Source organism: Tripterygium wilfordii, chromosome 23, assembly GCF_013401445.1.
Source record: "Tripterygium wilfordii isolate XIE 37 chromosome 23, ASM1340144v1, whole genome shotgun sequence".
NCBI classification, from domain to species: Eukaryota; Viridiplantae; Streptophyta; class Magnoliopsida; order Celastrales; family Celastraceae; genus Tripterygium; species Tripterygium wilfordii.
This window is the reverse complement of record NC_052254.1, coordinates 10,132,129-10,149,295: the sequence shown is the minus strand read 5'-3', so window position 1 is coordinate 10,149,295 and position 17,167 is coordinate 10,132,129. Positions and strand designations below refer to the sequence as shown.

General features: G+C 41.2%; 1 pseudogene; it reads left to right on the top strand.

Moving 5' to 3' along the window:
- The window catches only part of LOC119992789, a 21,744-nt pseudogene extending 4,577 nt beyond the window's left edge, over positions 1-17,167 (top strand).

Sequence of the window (17,167 nt, the reverse complement as noted above, 5' to 3'; positions counted from 1 at the left end):
CCAATTGACAGGCTTGTGGGTTTCGCTCAGGGGAGGTTTGCAACTCCGGAAGGGCAGATGGCTTTTGCCCTTGCAGTGTATGGAGCAGTGTTATTTCCTTGTGCAGGAGGATATGTAGAAAAGAACGTGATTAAATTGGTTCACCTTGTCAAGTATGGTACCAATCCAATACCTGCAATGTTATGCGAGACAATCCGGTCCCTTAATCATTGTCGCATTCAAGGAGAAGGCAGCTTTCGGGGGTGTTCGCAATTATTAGGACTCTGGTTGGTGAGTCACTTAAAGTACCCAAAAAGAATTGGAGCTCCGATGATTGTATTTGAAGATCATACCCGGATGCTTAGAGATCCCATTCAGAATTTCAAGATGGCCGAGATGCAATCTAATGTACCAGCTGTTGACGTGTGGAGACAATTCCTAGAGGAATTAGAACCGAAGGAGACATTTGATCGAGCAACATGGTACAAGCCCAAAGGTTTGCTTTACAGATGTGGTAACTACAACTGGGTGCCTTTGGTGGGACCATGGGGAGGTACCAGTCAAGCACCTGCAATGTTCTTGCGTCAAGAGGCTGGCAATTTATGCACGCCAATTACACATGGCTTGTGGGAGTTTGAATTCGCGCATGGAGATGAGAAGGCGAAATATCTGTCTCACCAAGTGTTAGAAGCATGGAAAAGGACCCACATAATGGAGCGCGGAAGGCTTACTGCAGACCCGGAAGGGAAGTATCGATACGTGCAATGGCTCCAAGGAAGGAAGAAGACTATCACCCAGTGTCATAGCTTTGTTAGCATGAAAAAGAAAGAGACGATACCTGGTGGAAATGAAAATTCAGGTCTGGAAATACCATCAAATGAGCTTGAGGAAGCAGTAGACACCTTGATTGCTGAAGAGGTAGAAACAGCTCAGAATTCCTGGAGAGAAAAGTATAACAGATATAAGAACAAATGCAAAAAACTGGAAAAGAAGGTCCATGGGGAGAGGGAAGCCCGAGAAGTAGAAAAAGGACAGTTTGATGCACTGAAGGAAAAGTTCTCGAAGCTACAGAAGAAGATGAAGAAAAGAAAAGAGAAGGATGCAGCAAAACATTGTAGGACACAAGCAGAACTTCAAGAAATGCAGGAGCATATTCAGAGGCTAAATGAAGAACTTGCATCTCGGAAGGAGGACGCTTATCAACTGCAATTGCAGATGTATTTAGACAAAGAAGAGCAAAGAAGAATAGAAGCTGAGAAGAATAGATTGACAGACCAGATGAATAAGATGCTTGAAGAGAACCAGCAACAGATGGAAGGGATCACAACTTTAAGGGAACAGAATGATTATTTTCATTCAATGCTGGAGGAGGTCCAACAGGAGCAGACAAGTACCAAATTCAAAGTAAGGTTGATGATGAGTCGCTTGATGACCCTATCAGAATGGGCTGAGGTTTATGAACGACGTCTGCAGAAGTTGAGTTCCAATCCTATTTTGGAAATGTCAGAGTTGACACAGATATGGGCATTTTTGAAAAATTTGAAAAGTGACTTACAGGAGCTTCAGAGGAGGTTGAATGCAATCCAAGCAGGAGGTGCTGTTATGGTTGAAATTCCGGTTGTTCAAGTGGACTGAATCTGATGTTTCTTCTTGTATGCTTTGAATGAATGAAATGAATAAAAGAAGACAATCTTGTTCTCTTGTCCAATTACAAAGAAATCTAGGAAGCACATAAACTCACAATCATGCATATGCATAGTTAACAGATCTGATTAACTAATAAATGTTTCTTTCATCATGAAGGTGGCACATAAAAAAGAAAAAGCACCAATTCATTCATATCACCGTCATCCTTATCGCACCAGATTACAGTTGCGAATTGCTAGAACAATGGAGAACGAACAGCAGAAAGAGCTTATCCAGAAACATAGCCAGGAAATTACAGATCTGAAAGAACAAATGGCTATGTTGATTACTCAGATGTCGCAGCTTATGAAAGGAAAAGCGTTGCAGAAAGTTCAGCACAGAAAGGAGAGCCCATGCTTCAGCTTTATGACAACGCGGCAATGAACTTCTCAGGAAGTGCGCCGGTAGTTGGGCCAGCCCGGGATGGTGGATTTCCATCACTGGATTGCCAGCAGAAAACATATGTCATGCCCGTAGAGGCTAAAGGGGAGCAAGGAAGAGGTCTTACTATGGAGCAATACAAAAAGATGGAAAAATGGATGAATTCAATGGAAGGATTTGGGCCTGTTGGCGCTTTAAGTCCCTATAAGTTATGTCTGGTGAAGGATTTGATCATTCCTCCTGATTTCAAACTTCCGGCTTTTACTCTCTTTGATGGTACTGGAATCCCTCTAGATCATCTGACCATGTATTGTCGGAGGATGCAGCCATATGTTCATGATGAAAAGATATTGATTCACTTTTTCCAGGAAAGTTTGACGGGGAGTGCAACTCGGTGGTTTACAAGCTTAGATCCATCTACTGTTGAGACTTGGGAGGATCTGGCTAATTTATTCCTTAAGAAGTATGAGCATAACATGGAGAAGGTCCCTACCATCTATGATCTTCAGGGTACTGTCATGAAGGAAGGAGAAAGTTTTCGGGATTGGGCCCATAGATGGAGAGACTTAGCATCCCAGATGCACCCTCCATTGGCGGAACAAGATCTGGTTAATGCATTCATTGACGCACTTCGAGAGCCTTATACTTCAAAAATTGCTGGAGGGGGGCATGCAGGTTTAGGAGAAATGATCCGAGCAGGGGAACGTATTGAGAGATGCATGCAAAGAGGAAATATTAGCATTAGCGTCCCGATGCTTGAGAAGCCAGAGTATCAGAAGGGAGGGAAGATGAAGAAGAAGGAAAACGAGGTGCATACCGTTAATTATAGCAGCAATCCCACTTATGGGTCTCCCACTTCTGATTACAGGCCGCGAAGCAATGCTCCTAGGCTGTCGAGTCCATATAGCCACTACCCAAACTCAAATTCCTACCTGCCACCTCAGTATTCTTATCGACCACCACAACAGACTTACCAACCACCACAACAGACTTACCAATCACCTCAACAAGCTTACCGGCCACCTCACCAAAATTACCAACCACCTCAGCAAGCGTACCAACCACCCCGCCAAAATTACCGAAACTTTGAAAATAATCCCAAGCCCCAAAGGCAGATAGAGCAGTTCGCTTCGATACCGATGACTTATGCCCAATGTTATGACAAGTTATTGTCAAATGCAGCTATTGCACCTATCCCGGGAGGGAAACCCCAGAATCCACCTTACCCCCCTTGGTATAACCCTGAGGTGACATGTGCCTATCACGGAGAGTCGCCTGGACATTCAATTGAAAATTGTCTGGCCTTCAAGAGGATTGTGCAAAATATGGTCAATTCTGGATGGTTGAATTTTGATGGGATCAGGAAGCCCGATGTAACCACTAATCCTCTGCCAGACCATGGCAATGGAGGTACCAATGCTGTTGAGAATTCGGATGACTTTAGGAGGAAAATTGCGGAGGTAACTATGTCTCTGAGTTTGGTGCTGGGTGCTTTGGAAAATGAAGGACTTATTAAAAGAGAGGAGTTGGACTTGACGTTGAGATACGATGGTTATGATGAGTTGAAGACTTGTGAATTTCACAAAGGAGTTGAGGGACATTCTCTGGAGAATTGTTTTCAATTTCAAGCAAAGGTGCAGGATTTGATTGATAGCAAGAAAGTAGTATTTGGTGTGAAGTCAGGGTGCCTGAATGCAGTCAATGTTATTGGGGATGAATTCTATAAAGGACCAAGGCCTGGTGGGAGGACGAAGCCAATTGTTTTGCAGTACTTTTTAGAAGATCAACCGTTTGTCAAAGGTCCACATCCTTCAAAGCCTTCTTACGTAAGTGATAAGGCTGTTCCGTGGGTATACGAGAAAAATGATCTTGAGGTTGCTGTGGATAATATCTCAGGGGTGAGTAGGATAACCCGAACTGGACGGGTTTATTCTCGAGAGGAGTCAGGTGACCCAATGTCAGGAGCGGAAGCTGAAAGGAAAAGGAAGGGCAAGGACGTTGTAGGAGCGGAAGAGAATTTGAAAGATTTGAAGAAAGATCATATTGTATGTGAGGAAATTAAGAAAGCAGTGACTGATGTAGAAATTCAGGAGTTTCTGAAGATTGTCCGTCAAAGCGAGTATATGATTGTAGACCAGTTGAAAAAGACCCCGGCAAAGATTTCCATCTTAGAATTAATCATGAGTTCGGAGCCACACCGTAAAGTGTTGTTGAGAATGTTGAATCAGGCCTATGTGTCAGAAAAGATACCGACAGAATCTTTTGACGGGATTGTCGGAAATGTGCTCGCAACTCACTTATTATCATTTACTGAAGAGGAAATTCCAGATGAAGGGATGGGCCATAACAAAGCGTTGCATATTTCGGCCATATGTAGGGGTTTTGAAGTGGCAAGTATTTTGATCGACAATGGATCGTCGTTGAATATCCTACCAAAGGAGACTTTTGATAGGCTGCCAATTGACAGATCATATTTGAAGCAAGTACTAGTGGTGGCTAAAGCCTTCGATGGAACCAAGAAGGAGATAATGGGGGAGATCGAGGTCCCTTTGGAGATCGCAAATGTTACATTCAATGTCCCCTTTATGGTGATGGATATATCGCCGACTTACAGTTGCCTATTAGGTAGACCGTGGATCCATACTGCTGGTGCTGTACCATCGTCTTTACATCAAAATCTCAAATTTGCTCACAGAGGAAGAGTTTATATTGTTAAGGGCCAGTCGGAATGGATGGTGGCTAGCGTTTCAAACTCACTCCATATTGATGCGCCCCTGCAGGGGATTGAAAGCTCCTTCCAGTCGTTTGAAATTGCTACTGCCAGTTTTGTGAAGGAGGAGCAGCTTCTGGTGCAGCCCCGTTTATCAAAAGTGGCTAAGTTTATTGGAAGAATTATGTTAAAGATGGGATTCCGACCAGGGGGAGGTTTAGGCAAAGAGGAGCAGGGGATAAAGAAGCCAATAGTTGCATTGAAACAAGCTGAGCGCTGGGGTCTTGGGTATAAGCCAAGTAGAGCTGATAAGACACAGATCCAGGCTGAGAAACAGGCAAAACGGATCGCTCGTTTTGAGGGCCGAGAGCAGGATGTTCCGAAAAATTCAATCCCCTGGCTTTATGACAGTTTCGTGTTTGGAGATTTCCTGGAAAAGGTCAATCCTCTCAATGCAGGGGCAATTCCAGGGAAATTGATCCTTAATCTTCCTGTTGATCAAGTGGAAATGAGTCGAACTGGGGCAAATTTTGGAGAGCTGTGTGAGCAGTTGGAAGGTTTTCATGTTGCTTTTATAGAAGAGGGTCAGAACTTTGCTGCTAAGTCTTATTATGTCATCCCTCGGCCTCCAGGTTTTGAGCTCAACAACTGGACCAGTTTTGAGTTGCCAGTCTCGATCAACAGCCTTCAAGAGTAATCTCCATATGCACTATGATCTGTGGTTTAGCTCACGGCCACTGATTGGGTTTTTGTAATGAGCATGTCTTTACTTTATCTTTTGATGAATTCGCATAGCATGGCCTTTGCATGTTCTCATGTTTCTGATGATTATGCTATGCTTATCATAAATAAAAATCTTTGCTCAAAATTCTCACATCTATTCACCTTATTTCACGCATCACTTCTAAAAAATCCAAATCTCACACATTCCATTTTAACAGGACTGAAATTGATGATAATAAAAAAGATGAACCGAATGAACCAGATTTTGGGGCACCCATTAACAATGTTGAATCTGATTCCGACACTGAGGATGAATTTGAGATGTCGCCAGAAATGTTAAGGCAAGTTAACCAAGAGGAGAAGATAGTTCAGCCGCATAAAGAAATAACTGAGGTTGTTAACTTGGGAACTGAAGATCAGAAAAAGGAGGTTAGGATTGGTGCAGCTTTTGAAGGAGGAGATAGAAAAAGATTGATAGGTTTGCTGCATGAATATCAGGACGTTTTTGCATGGTCATATCAAGATATGCCAGGACTTGATACCAACATAGTGGTCCATAAATTGCCATTAAAACCAGATTGTCTGCCGGTGAAGCAAAAGTTGAGAAGATTGAAGCCGGAAATGCTTTTGAAGATTAGAGATGAAGTAAAAAAGCAATTTGATGCAGGATTCCTTGCTGTAGCAAAATACCCTGATTGGGTTGCAAATATCGTACCAGTCCCGAAGAAAGACGGTAAGGTTCGGATGTGCGTGGATTACAGGGATCTTAATCAGGCGAGCCCGAAAGATGACTTTCCTTTACCCCAAATTGATATACTAGTAGACAACACTGCTAAACATTTTGCGTTCTCCTTCATGGATGGATTCTCAGGATATAACCAGATCAAGATGGCACCGGAAGATCAGGAGAAAACTACTTTCATCACTTTATGGGGTACCTTTTGTTACAAAGTCATGCCATTTGGTCTCAAAAATGCGGGAGCTACTTATCAGCGAGCCATGGTTACTCTGTTTCATGATATGATGCATAAAGAGATTGAGGTGTATGTGGATGACATGATTGCTAAGTCAAAGGAGGATGAAGATCACGTGATTAACCTGGAGAAGTTGTTCAAGAGGTTGAGAAGGCACCAATTGAAGTTGAATCCCTCGAAATGCACATTTGGGGCAACCTCAGGGAAGTTGTTGGGTTTTATTGTCAGTAGGAGAGGTATTGAAGTAGACCCGGATAAAGTGAAGGCGATTATAGAGATGCCGGCCCCTCGTACCGAGAAAGAAGTCAGAGGTTTCCTAGGGAAACTCAATTACATTGCAAGGTTCATTTCACAGTTGACAACTACGTGTGAGCCAATTTTTAAGTTACTTCGGAAGAATAACCCATCAGAATGGAATGATGAATGTCAAAGTGCCTTTGAGAGAATTAAACAGTATTTACAAAATCCACCGGTCTTGATGCCTCCGATTGCTGGGAGCCCGCTTATTCTCTACTTGACTGTGTCGGACAATTCGATGGGGTGTATGTTAGGGCAACATGATTCATCCGGGAGGATAGAGCATGCAATCTACTACTTGAGCAAGAAATTCACTAGTTGTGAGACAAACTACTCCATGTTGGAGAAGACTTGTTGTTCATTGGCATGGGTTGCGCATAGGCTCAGGCAATATATGTTGTATCACACTACTTGGTTGATCTCGAGGATGGACCCAATCAAGTATATTTTTGAAAAACCATCTCTTTCGGGGAGGATTGCAAAATGACAGATGTTGTTGTCAGAATACGATATTTTGTATGTTGCTCAGAAGGCAGTGAAGGGAAGTGCAATAGCAGATTACTTAGCAGAACAGGCGATTGATGACTCTCAGCCTATGAATCCAGGGTTCCCAGATGGAGAAATCTTGTCCTTAGAAATGGAGAGCCGGGAAGATATGGACGGATGGGTTATGTTGTTTGATGGCGCTTCTAATATCGTTGGTAATGGGATTGGGGCTGTGCTTATTTCTCCAGAAGGAAAAGTTACCCCGTTTACTGCTAAGCTTTATTTCAACTGTACCAATAATGTGTCCGAGTATGAGGCCTGTGCCATGGGAATTCAAGCTGCTATTGATGTCGGGATTAAAAAGCTTCAGGTTTATGGTGACTCTCAATTGGTGATCAGGCAATTGTGTGACGAATGGGAAACCAGGGATGCCAAGTTAGTCCCGTATTATCAGCATATCAAGGAGTTGATAAAGTTTTTCGACTGTGTGAAATTTGATCATATTCCAAGAGAAGAAAACCAGATGGCAGATGCTTTGGCCACTCTGGCAGCAATGTTTGATTTGGACCCTCGAGGAGAAGTAGAGGTTATCAAGATTGAGAAGCGTAAAATTCAGGCGCACTGTTTGAATATAGTAGCAGAACCTGATGGCAAACCCTGGTATTATGATGTGAAGCAGTATTTGGAGAAAAGAGAATACCCTCCAGAGGCCTCAGATAATGACAAACGCACCATCCGAAGGCTCTCAAGCTCCTTTTTCTTGGATAAAGACGTGTTGTATAAGAGAAGCTCGGGATTTGTACTTCTTCGATGCGTGGATACTGATGGAGCCAAACAGATTATGGAAGATATTCATGAAGGAATATGTGGTACTCATGCAGGTGGGTATTCAATGGCAAGGAAGATATTGCGAGCAGGCTACTATTGGCTTACCATGGAAGGAGATTGTATTAACTATGCGATCAGATGCCATAAGTGCCAAATTTATGCTGATAAAACTCATGTGCCAGTAAACCCTCTACGAGTATTAGCAGCGCCTTGGCCTTTTTCGATGTGGGGTATTGATGTTATTGGTCCTATCGAGCCCAAAGCTTCCAACGGACATCGTTTCATCCTGGTTGCAATTGATTATTTTACAAAGTGGGTGGAAGCAAATTCTTATGCTAAAGTGACAAGTAACGTTATCGCCCGATTCTTGAGAAAAGATATTGTATGTCGCTATGGGGTTCCCGAAAGGATCATTACTGACAATGGCACGAATTTCAACAGCAAGATAGTAAATGATTTATGCGAGCAGTTCAAGATCAAGCATCATAATTCATCTCCTTATCGTCCCAAGATGAACGGGGCTGTTGAGGCGGCTAACAAAAATATCAAGAAAATCATCCAGAAGATGACAGAGAATTACAAAGATTGGCATGAAAAGCTTCCTTTCGCTTTATATGGGTACCGAACTTCGGTGCGTACATCCACTGGTGAAAGTCCTTTTGCTTTAGTATATGGGACAGAGGCGGTCCTTCCCATTGAAGTAGAAATCCTTTCGCTAAGAGTAGCGATGGAGGCCAACTTGGAGGAGACGGAGTGGGTCCGAGCCCGTTATGAACATCTAAATTTTATTGAGGAGAGAAGATTAGGGGCACTTTGTAGAGGACAACTTTATCAAAGACGAATGATAAGAGCACATCACAAGAGGGTGCGCCCTCGTTGTTTCAGAGAAGGGGATTTAGTGCTAAAGATGATTCAGCCACCTCAAAAAGATCACCGTGGAAAATGGACTCCTACCTACGAGGGACCATATGTGGTGAAGAAAGCATTCTCTGGTGGAGCAGTAATTTTGACAAGGATGGATGGAGATGATTTGCCTCACCCAGTAAATGTTGAGGTTCTCAGGCAGTATTATGCTTAAAAAAAAAAAAAAAAAAAAAAAAAAAAAAAAAAAAAAACCCGCTAGAGTGAAAACCCGAAAGGGCGCTCTAGGCAAAAATTAGGGACAAAATAAGAAAAATCCCGCTAGAGTGAAAGCCTGAAAAGGCGCTCTAGGCAAAAATTAGGGACAACAAGAACTTTTATTGGAGTGAAAACCCTCACGGGTACTCTAATTATGGCTGCAAGAAAGGAGGTCGAGACATGAGTCTGTTGGTTGTTAACTTGTCTTGCATTGACATTGGTGCGGAGTACAGAATCGACCTCGTAGTTGCCAGATTGGAGGACAGTTATTTGGGCAAGCACCCAAAACTGGGGCAGTTCTCGGGATGCTCTTTAGGCTATCATTTGTTTGTTCGTTAAACAGAATGAGAAGTTTGTTGGCAAAAATGGAGGACTCAGAGACAGTCTCAGACGAGTCAGATTTGATCATTGTTAATTGGGTGCACACCAAAACTGGGGCAGTTTTGGTGGAATCTTTGAATTATTACATATTTCATCTTGGAGAAGTTGGGTTTGTCCCTTCTTCCTTTGACTTCTCTACATTCTTGTACATACCTTTGTCAATCGGCACTCGTCCTTTCAATAAAAATGGTGAAGAAATTCATTTCTGTAGTTTTGTCACTTGTGGCATCTGTTTTCCATACCCCAACTCCATTCTCAATCCATGTTCCAAAAAGTTTATCACCTGCATTCATTAATTGACATGCATGGCTATACTATTGAATTTATCACTGATAAAGTTTTGACAGGAAATGTGGAATATGCATTAGGACATTACTCTTGCTAGGAATTTGATTGGATTTTGGCATCCTAAGCTGGAAAGGATTTGAATAAAAGACTTGAAGCCGAGGTAAGCATTAGCAGGAAAGGGAAGATCATAATCATGTGACGCGCACAACGAAATGAAAATAAATCCAGATGAATTGGCAGCCTTGAGCTCAAAAGTGGGCACACATGCAGAGAAGAAAAGAGATAGCTGAAGAGTTGGGTTTGGGAATGAGCGAAGGCTTTTGCTAATCAGTATAGAGAAGATGCATCGAAAATCCATAATCAGAAGGTCAAACCCTACAAAGAAGCAGATTTGTTCTAGCAATTCGCAACTGTACGCGTGACTAAGGACGGCAAAGCCTTGAGAGAGCATGCATTCACTCATTAATGAGACATTCATATTTGAGCAAAATAGGTCATTACATGCATCATTTTTGCATATGGTTTGTCCTCTTTGTATTATGGCAGGTTTATGCAGAAGGTACAGCTTGGACGTAGTCATTCTCCTCAAATCAAAGCATATCATCTGCTCGAAACATCTTTCTGTCAAGGTGAGATTACAAAAACTCCCAAATACCTTTTCTCAAAAAAAAAAAAAAAAACAAAAAAACAAAAAAAAACAAAAATAGAAGATCCTTTTTCAACCAAGCCGGGAATGGCTAAAGTGATCCCGAGCACTTTTTCTCAAACAAAAAGAAAATTTTTGGCCAAGCCGGGAATGGCCCCAATGATCCCGTGCACACTGTTTTTTCAATTTACAAAACCCACTCCAAGTGGGATTTCATTCAAGCATTGGCCAAGCCGGGAATGGCCCCAATGATCCCGAGCACACTGTTTTTTCAATTTACAAAACCCACTCCAAGTGGGATTTCATTCAAGCATTGGCCAAGCCGGGGATGGCCCAATGATCCCGAGCACACTGTTTTTTCAATTTACAAAACCCACTCCAAGTGGGATTTCATTCAAGCATTGGCCAAGCCGGGAATGGCCCCAATGATCCCGTGCACACTGTTTTTTCAATTTACAAAACCCACTCCAAGTGGGATTTCATTCAAGCATTGGCCAAGCCGGGGATGGCCCTATGATCCCGTGCACATTGTCTTTTTCAATTTACAACACCCACTCCAAGTGGGATTTCATTCAAGCATTGGCCAAGCCGGGAATGGCCCCAATGATCCCGAGCACACTGTTTTTTCAATTTACAAAACCCACTCCAAGTGGGATTTCATTCAAGCATTGGCCAAGCCGGGGATGGCCCTATGATCCCGTGCACATTGTCTTTTTCAATTTACAAAACCCACTCCAAGTGGGATTTCATTCAAGCATTGGCCAAGCCGGGGATGGCCCTATGATCCCGTGCACATTGTCTTTTTCAATTTACAAAACTCACTCCAAGTGGGATTTCATTCAAGCATTGGCCAAGCCGGGGATGGCCCTATGATCCCGTGCACACTGTTTTTTTCAATTTACAAAACCCACTCCAAGTGGGATTTCATTCAAGCATCGGCCAAGCCGGGAATGGCCCCAATGATCCCGAGCACTTTTTCAGTCAAGCCGGGAATGGCTACAGTGATCCCGAGCATCTTTCCTTATCCTTTCCGTACGAAATTCGGTTAACTACACCTTTGTCTGCCTTTTATTTCATAAAAGACATACAAAGGGGGGCAGCTGTAGTAACCGGTTTTCGTCCGGCCAAAAAAAAAATACAAAAATAAAAAAAATAAAAAATATATTAAATATATTAAAAAATAACAAAAAAATAACAAAAAAAGAAAAAAAGAAAAAGTGGCCGAAAGTGGAAAAGAAAAAGGAGAAGAAAGGAGAGAAAAGGTAGGGGAGAAAGAGAGAAAAAGTAGGGGGAAATTGGGTAAATAAAAAAGAAAAAAAGAGAGAAGAAGGAGAAGAAAGGAGAGAAAAGGGGAGGGAGATCGGGAGAGAAGAAGGGGAAGGAGGAGGAAAGAAGAGAAAATAGGGAAGAAATCAAGAGAGAAACCGGAGAACAAGAGAAGAAGAGAAAAGAGTGTCTCCTCCTTTAACTCTTGAAGGTAATATTCAGCACACATCTTTGTATCTCTTTATTTTTCTTTGATTCCATCTTTGATTCATACTTTGTATCTCTCCGACTTGGTTTCTTTGGTTTCTATGATTTCTTAGGTTTCATGTGTTACTTGTTCTATATGTCCAAGTTGCTGGCTCGGATGTTCGTTTAGATGGCCTATGTTTATATTGTCTATATGTTCTTGTTTACATGTTTGTTTGATTATATTGGCTCTTTTGGATCTGTTTATATGGGCTCTTGTTTATATTAATCTGTTTATATGGATCGCTCCTGTTTATATACATGTGTATATTGTTCAGGTTTTTAGAGATGTTTACATGCCTGTATTCTGTTTATACTAATGATGAACTGAGATGTTGTTTGAGTTTGTTTTGATCTCTTTTGCGTGTATGGGTGGTGCATATATTGTCTTAGTGCATATTATATATATATATATATGGTGCCCGTGTGTGAATGAATATGTTGTATGTGTATATATGCATTTGTCAGTGTATATATATACATATATATTATATATATATATTGTATATGTGCTTGTATATGTATATATTCCAGTTTGTATATTTGTATATATGTGTTGTGTGGGCATGTTTATAATATATATAGACTGAATTTGATTTGAGTTTTTATGACATTTGAGCACAATTTTGACCCCCCATTATTTTGTGTTTGATGTTGGGGCTTGGACTGGGCTTGAGCTCACTTGGGCCGAAGGATACTTAGAAGGTTTGGGCTGGATTGAAGCAATAGGCCTCGCGGGCAATATTGGGTTTTTATACATTTGTATAAATTTCATTTTTAATTTTATTATTTGTCATGTATTCTTGTAAAATGTAAGTCTTGTAATAGTGTAGCAAAAATAGTGGATGTAAAATAGAAAATGCATACATGATATTTTAGGATGCTAGAAGCATATAGAAATTAGGAATTGATTTTGTGAATAATGATTGCATTAGAATGCATGTTTAGAACTTTGATTTCTCACACTATGCTATGATGCTTAGATGTATGTTAGGATTGTTTGAATGCAATGAAAATAAATGCAACGCGTTAGTCATTGGATTAATCCAAGCCGTCTCACATTAATAAAACACATCAAGATTAAATTATGGAATCCTTATGTTTTCTTTAAATACCAAAGAGCCTTCAAGATATTGGGGTTCCATTGGCATTCATTGAAAACATTTGGATTTCGTGGATCCGGAAAGCAAATGTGTTTTTAGGGATTAGGAGAATTTATTTACGGACTCAACGGTGGGTTTAAAGATATTTGACCCATTCAATGAGCCATAAATGGATTCTTTCTTTTCTCATGAAGAACATAATTGTGAGTAAGACTTAAATTAAATATTTCTTGATTGTGGGCCCTTTTGGTACATCAACCAAGTCCTCAAAAAATCCTTCTTCAAAAATATCCAAACCCACTCCAAGTGGTGCTTTATCCAATCTTTGGCCAAGCCGGGAATGACCCCAATGATCCCGTGCAGCCCCTTTTCCCAAATATCCAAACCCACTCCAAGTGGTGTTTTCTCCAATCTTTGGCCAAGCCGGGAATGACCCCAATGATCCCGTGCAGCCCCTTTTCCCAAATATCCAAACCCACTCCAAGTGGTGTTTTCTCCAATCTTTGGTCAAGCCGGGAATGGCCCCAATGATCCCGTGCAACCCCTTTTTTCAAATATCCAAACCCACTCCAAGTGGTGTTTTCTCCAATCCTTGGCCAAGCCGGGAATGGCCCCAATGATCCCGTACACCTTGTCCTCCAAACCACTCCAAGTGGATTTTTCATTTACATTCCAATAAGACCCATCAAAATGGGATTTTCAAAAACAAATTAGAGCCAAATAGGAAAACATTTAAAGGTAACCGATTTCGGGAGTTGTGGGGTGCCTAACACCTTCCCCATGCTCAATAGACCCCCTTTGCCCATTTTTCTCGCAGACCAGAATGGATGTCCAATTGCATCCCTAAAAATCAATTGGTGGCGACTTCATTGTTTTTCAAGCCGGTTGCTTCACTGTCTTCAAAGGTAGCCCACTAAGTGGGCACCGCAAATACAAATTGTTATATTGGAGTCTCACTGCTATTCTTCTTTTTCCCTATTTTTTTCAATGTTTTTTTGCCCCTTTCTCTATGGCTAATGATATCTCCCAACTATTCCCCCTCCCACTCCCGACTTCAAATGCCAGTTCTTGCAGTGATCATATTGCCCAGTAGATTGTTAGGATGAGTATTCTGCATATTTTTAAAAACTTTTACTCAAGTGCTGACGTTGGTTTTTGTTGTTCATTGCTCTCATAATCGTATTTCTTATGTACAAGGGTTACATCAGCAGGATATATAAGCCAAATTATGGGCATAATTGTTGGCTGTTGTTACTCGTCTTGGAGCTTTCCTTTCAGCCAAACTTATTAATACTTTCCACCTCTAAGACATGTTCGTTAGTCCCTCAAATTGGAAAACATGTATGGTTCAACCTGGAGGCTACTGATCAATATAGCTACCATAACTTGTTCTGAAGGTTTTATAGTTGAGCATCACGCTTCTTAGACTCTGTTATCTCTTTCTCGTCTTCATCTGTATGGAGTTAAATTGTTAATTCTGTCCCTGACAACTGATAATCCAGCCCCATAGGCATTAACTTTATAGAATATTGGTGGTTTCACCTGCATTTGGCTTCTGGTTCAATGGATTGCCGTGTTTATTAATGACCAGTCATTATATACTGGAGCTTGTCATAGGATTTTACCACTTGGATTGCATGATTCCTGAAGATCTTTTAGACAGTCAATAACTTGGACACAAACCTTAAAAATGTGCCGTGTCTAAGAATCACAGTGGATGAAAGGCTTGCATTGCTGATCTCAATGCATTTTTAATTATAGTAAAGAATAGTTCACAGTTTTTTCTAGCCTACTTTATTCCATTTTTGACCTTTTGTGTTCTTTTGCGGGTTTTTTTAACCTTCTAGGTTTCTGTGTTGGTTTTTCGTAGGTTGGTGAAGATGTTGTGGGAGAATTAACAAGAGCCATGGAAAGAAAAGGCCTTGACATGCGCGTGACAGCTTTGGTAATTTTAGTTTTGACTTTTTATTTTCTGGAGCGCTGCATGAAATTTTCCTTGTTATGATTTATCTTTCAGTGATAATTATAAAATGTTTGTGTAGTTCAGTTTCCCATTTGGGTATCCCTTATATTCATTTAGAGACCCATTAACATGCGGTGCTTGTGTTATTGTGTAGGTTAATGATACCATTGGAAAGTTAGCTGTAGGTAGATACTACAATAATGAAGTCATTGCTGCAGTGATCTTGGGTACTGGAACAAATGCAGCCTATGTTGAACGGGCTCATGCAATTCCCAAGTGGCATGGACTTCTACCTAAATCTGGAGAAATGGTCTGTGATAGCTTAATATATTTTGGTTGACCGTTAATGTCCAAAGGTTATTGTTCGTCTTCTTATATTCAACTGCACATGTTGGGGTAACTTCCGATCATCACATCTGCCTCTGACAGAGTATGATCAAGCACTTGATGCTGAGACTTTGAATGCGGGAGAGCAGGCGTCTGTCTTCACCCTTAGTAATCAGTTCCACTTTTATGATGCTTACACTTTTGGTCTATATCGCATAACCTTTTTGACTTTGTTCTGCAGATATTTGAGAAGATAATTTCTGGCATGTATTTGGGAGAGATTGTACGAAGAGTATTACACAAGATGGCTGAAGAAGCTGCCTTTTTCGGTGATGTTCCACCCAAACTACAAATTCCCTTTGTTTTAAGGTATTCAATTATAGATTATCCACTGCTTAGACAGTCATCCTCTCTGAATAGATGCTTTATGCATATATGATGCATTTTTTTTTCTTCCCTTTGACGATGTGGAACCTCTCCAAGGTAGGCCTCAGTTGACCCACTAGTAAACCACAGATACTAGCAACCCCTAGCAAGCCACTAGTATCGACAAGACCTGATTAGACACATTTCCCTTCATATGATACCTGTTGAGGTTCTTGTGTAGTTTAGGCATATTTCTTTACTGATAAAACCTGATTAGGTTCTGTCTAGAGTATGCTTGTCTTTGTGACAATTATAATGAGTATGCTAAATGTTTACATCTCCATTGCAAAATATGTAGAACTCCTCATATGTCTGCAATGCATCACGACACATCCCCTGATTTGAAAGTTGTTGGAAGCAAGCTAAAGGACATCTTAGAGGTATTTCATTCTCTGCTTATATATCTGAATGACAGAGAGACTCTTTCTCTCTGGTTTTTTTTTTTTAATTCTTTTGTTTAAAAACTTGTATGCAATTCTCATTTTCTTATCTTAGTTCTAACATCGGAATGTCTTATCTTGTTACCCATTCATTTGATTGAGGCTAATATTATGTTGGAAATCGTCCTGTGGTTTGGAATGCTAGAACTTCTCATCGTTTAATTTCAATGTGTATGACAGATATCTAATACCTCACTAAAAACAAGAAAAGTAGTTGTTGAGCTATGTGATATTGTGGCCACTCGTGGTGCCCGTCTGTCTGCTGCTGGGATCTTAGGCATCCTGAAGAAGACACATTCAGGGACAGGGAAAAGCTGAAGCCTGCGATTGCAATGGATGGTGGGTTGCATGAGCACTACTCAAAATTCAGCTCCTGCATGGCGAGCACTCTGAAAGAGTTACTGGGAGAGGAAGTCTCTGATAGCATTGTAATTGAGCACTCCAACGATGGCTCAGGCATTGGAGCAGTCCTCCTGGCAGCTTCTCATTCCCAGTACCTTGATGTCAACGAGTCCTGAAGATGCATCAGGGTAGATCAAGAAGCAAGCCTTTTCCAACTTTTGTATACCTTGGCTTTCCCCTTATTCACTTGAAAATCATTATGGAGCTTCTCATGCCTCCCAGCTTGTGCAACTGTGACAGCTTGCCTGGAAATTCTTTATTTATGGGCAGAAAGAACTCAGTGGAGTGATGTATCAGATAGCATGCTGAAAGTTTTTTGTGCTAGCTTCATCATTCTGCTCCTGCAATGTGGGAGTCAGACTGCAGGTACTGTCGGGAGTGCAGTATACCAGATTAGAGAATAAAACAAGGATGGAAACTGTTCCTTGAGATGTTACATTTGGCGGAACATTTTTCATCAAAATCTCTTGCACAATAAAACGTAATTTCATCGCAA